This window comes from Arvicola amphibius, chromosome 12 (assembly GCF_903992535.2).
Source record: "Arvicola amphibius chromosome 12, mArvAmp1.2, whole genome shotgun sequence".
Lineage (NCBI taxonomy): Eukaryota > Metazoa > Chordata > Mammalia > Rodentia > Cricetidae > Arvicola > Arvicola amphibius.
The window spans coordinates 24,438,047-24,442,811 of NC_052058.2; positions in this window are offsets into that span (position 1 = coordinate 24,438,047).

The following is a 4,765-nucleotide window of genomic DNA, read 5'->3' on the forward strand; positions in this document are numbered from 1 at the left end:
CCTTCGACATTAAAGAACCTCTTGCTGTTTGCATCCATTGGCGTAGTTTATGAGTCTGGGGGACCCTTCCCTGAACCCTAGAAATTAGGGTCTTTGACAGACAGGTGTGCCTCTTTCACGGGATTCATAGCCCAGGATTAATAGGTTTTAAATGTATCTTCAGAGGTTCAGAGTTTCTAATTTTCTTTATCTGGTCCCGTAAAAATTAACAGTCTCCACAGCCTATTTTAACTCCACCCATTTTCAAACATATTTGACAGGTCACTTCTGCTGTCTGGGCCAAGACCAACTTACAGAGAGCTCTCCAGACGATGCCAGCACCCACACCAGCTCCTGGGACTTCACCATTGGTCCCACCTCTCCTGGCTCAAATGGACGCCTACCTAACAACTAAAATCTGGTTTTAAACGGCATAAGCACTCTCTTGTCTCACTTACTCACCTGAGCCTCTCCTGTACAACCAGGGCGCTTCTCTGTCCCGTTCTTTCTGGCAGTTAATGACCCTTCCCGTGGCTAGCCCCATTCATAGGGCCAATATATAAAAATCTATTTTTTTTCTCTTAGCCACCTACTAAAAGACCCTCCAAAGACCCCCGTACCCAAGTACCCTGTTAAATTCTGCTAAACTTAGCTGAGCTATAGACAGAAAGTTCCGAGGCTCAGCTGATGCTAAAACAGAGTATCTATGGGTCGCAGACTCGCTGACTGGGCAAAGGAGAGGGAACAGTCAGCCCTCTGGGACACTTTATCAAAACTGTCAACTTGCTGAAGTATGCTTGATCTAGCCTTGTGGTTTTTCGGGGAAATTGAAGGACAGACATGGGGCCATCCCCAGCATGAGCTAAGCCCGCCATTTAAAGAACCAATGAAATTGCTGTTGCTATGCTCCCCCATTATGGTGAAAGACCCTCTGTTTCTAGAGCTTTTGGAGACACCCCCAGATCAGCCTGGGCTATGTAGACAGACCCTGTCTCAAAAAAATCAAAAAGAAAAACAACAACAACAACAACAAAAATCTTTCCTCTCCAACAAACATAGCATGCCTATGGAATGTGTGAACACACACACACACACACTGGGGATGGGCTGGGGGTTCGAGGTTTCCCTAGCTCTTTGGCGCCACTGCCACCTCTATCTTGTGGGGCTCCAATAGGAGAAGGAAACAAGAAGGAAAATGTATGGCTGTCAGACCTCAGACAAAGCCTGCATTTCCAACTACAGAAAGTACCCCGGAAGTCTGTGAGAAGCTGAAATGAAACTATTATCTACCTTCAGAAATGTTCGTAAAAGCAGCCAGGTTAATCTACCCATCTGGCAGCATTTAGCAAACCAGCCAAACACTCTGCTGAGGACTCATGTGTGAAAAGGTTATAGCTGGCCCCAGATGACTTCCAGACACTGAGAGGATGGAGAAGGAGACCCAGGCAGTATACTAGGAACTAGGTAGTGTGGCCTAAACCAAGTCTCACATAGTTTTCAGTGTGTCTATAAATGGCTCTTTCTGTGTCAGGGTCAGCTCACAAAGAGAAGGAGACCCACGGCAGTGAGTAACCGAATCCCCTATCCCAGTTCTCTGGCTGCTGGGCTTGAAGATTCCCGGGTTTCTCAGCACCTGTCTGAGAAGCTCCCTCCACACCTGAACTCTCTGGCTCTCCTCCAGTCTCAGAAGGATCCACTCCTGGCACGTCTCCAATTATAAAACAGTCACCTAGAAGAAACCCTGCCTCAGTGGGGCTGGAGAGATGGCAAAGCAGTCAAGTGCCTCAATACACTAAGATCTGTCACAGCAAAGGCCACTTGAGCTGTCCCTCTCGTGTTCCGAACTTGCACGGCATGCTCTCCACCAGCGGCATTTCTCTTCTGCTGCGGGCTCCGTGCACTGTGCCTGCTCTGCAGCTCCTTCCCAACACTGCTTAGCTGGAGACTTTTGCTGCCCAGGCATCTTTGCTCCACATTCAGCCTCAAAGAGGGCCACCTCTACTCGACATTTCACAGATGTGATTAGTCTACACCGTCGTCCTAGATGAGAGGGGGCAGATCTGCTCCAACGCTGACAGTAACTGATGCTGTGGCCTGGTCCTGAGCCCACACATATCAATGGGGACACCTGAGCCTGCCATAGATGCCCGGCAGCCTAAGACAGTTAACAAGCCTACCTCGTGTACCTGTCCCTACACATTCCCAGTGACTTTTCTCTGTGGTTGGGGGTGATCCCCATAACTTATACAGCACCTAGGGTTTGAAGGACAAAAGCCAAGAGCAGAGGCTGGAGAAATGTCTCATAGTTAAGAGCTTTTGCTGTTCTTTCACATGGCACGTTAGAACCATGTATGAACAGGGATCAAGTGCCCTCTTGTGGCCTCTATGGGAACTGCATACCTGTGGAGCAAATGCAAACTCAAGGCCAACATTCTCTTTGAAAAGCTACCCCCAAAATGACTTCAAAGGTCATTATCTATTTTGTATGCTTATCGCCGATGCAGTGTTGCAAGAAAAACAGGCAGATAGGTCTTAGTTTCTTGATTTCTTTGTATTCCCATAATGAAAGTTTTTATTGCCTGAGAGTCCATAGAGCAATAAAGGTGCATTTCCAATAAAGTGGTCCTTATGACCAATTCATAAAAGTGTGTCTAGAGAGCACCAAATTTTAGGGTTAGTTAAATACACGATGGCAAGATACAATATGAATACCTATTCTACCCTAAGTGTGTATCTATGGAGTAAGGCATGCTCAGTACCCAAGATACAAATCTGCTATGTCCCCCGGCTGGCTGGGAACTCACTATAGAGCCCATGCTGTCTGGAACTAGCAGAGATCCATCTGCACCTGTGAGTTCTGGGGTTACAGCACTGTGATACCACACCTGACTAAAGAAGATGGGTTTAAGACTGAAGACTTGGAAATTGCTTTTTTATTCATAAAAATACATTTTCTCAAAGGGGGCTTTAACAGGGCAGTCAACATAAACACTGAATAATAGCCTTAACAAATTATGAAAATCAATAACAAGAACAGATAATATCAGAACAACAAAGCCAAAACCAAAACAACCAAAAATAAAAACCTAAAACAAAAACAAACAAAAATCAAAGATAACTAGCATTCTCTCAGAGACATGGTAGCGAGGCTGTCACCGATTGGAACAGCTTGTTCAAGATGCCTGTAGTCATTCCTCTTTTGTTATATGCCATGTTCCCCCGCAAGGCTGAGGCCACTTGCTGGTAGATGTAGGGTTTGGAGTAATTTTTGTCTATGGTTTTCTGTACCCCAAGCATAGTTTTTATGCTTTCTTTTCTTCATGAGAACTGAGTCAACAGACATGTGGATCAGATTGGGCATGACCACCTGGAGGGCAGCTGGTATTTCCTTCGCTGGTGAGTTCACAGGGACAAGGGGTGTCTTTTTGTCTGGAGGTCTTGATCCTAATGTGAAGAATGTGATAGTTTCAAAGTGTCTGTGGCTCCCTTTGGCTTCCTCAGTTCTCTCAGGGGGTGTTGTCAAGAAGGAAAGGGAATCAAGACCCAGAAGCAGCCATGCTGGGTCACTGGCTAGACATACTCAAGGCCTATTCCAGGATGGAATCCAAATTTGAAGAATAAAATTGATCCCCAGAATTCTGTAGTTGCTGGGGATGGGGCTCAGCAGGTGGCTCTTCCTGTAGCAGCTCCTTCTGCAAGTGGCTCTCATCCTGGGCTGTGGCCTCTTCCACCTTAGGCTGGAGTGTTTTGGACCTGGGAGAGGATAGCAGTTAAGGCACAGGTCAGGAGGGGACATGCCATGCCAACTGTCTGGCTCCTACCTCCCAACACTTCAGGTGTCCTTGAGAACCAAAATTGATCTTTCGACCGATATCTTTGTTTATAGCCCCAAAGGAAAAGGATCACAGAGTAGCTGGGCCTAGAACTTTTCTCAGCCCTAGACACATGTCATAACTTAAACTGAGCTTGTATGTTGTCCTTTCTACTAGAAAAATAGGACATTCTCTTACACATCAGGGACATTATTTTGTACATAATAGCAGGATATAAATACCATAGCCAACAGTATATGAGCAATACACTTGGTATTGATGAGGAGTTACTGATCAACGCATCATCTTATTGATAGCAGTAATACAGTCTTGCCATCAGGTCACCTGAGCCAGGTCATGAGGTTAGCTCAGTCCTCATGCCCAGAGGGACCACAAACACAAGCACCATGCAAGATAGAGCCTGTCATGCTAGAGCAGCATTTCCTGCGATGTGTGCTGAGAAAACTGGCCCTGCCTGGGCTCTGGGACCAAACAGAGACTTGCATTTCCTTAGGACTAGAGCTGGGAATCTGCATGCTGGCTCTTTGGGAGTCTGTTAGAGCACACTCCCAAGAGGGTTCTGATCTTGCCTGTAGCTGAAGTATCTGCCTGGGTTCATCCTGGTAAATCCTTAACATATTCTATCCAGAGAATATTTCGCACAGGAAATAGGCTAATGCTGCAGAGAGCATTGCTCAAAGATGGGAATCTCTTTTCTACATGAAATGTTTTTAAATAAAAATGTTGTTTCAGCAAGGTGTGGTGGTGCACACCTTTAAATCCCATCTCTGGGGAGGCTGAAGCAGGCAGGTCTCTGTGAGTTCAAGGGAAGTCTGCTGAGAGCAGAGAAAGGTCAGGAGGGAGAAAGTGAGACTCAATTCTAATAAAATATGAGTAACAACGTCTTATTTTCTGGATAGAATTTCTTGTTGACTGCATCAGCACAATTCTCTTTGGGCTTCTTTCCATGGTTC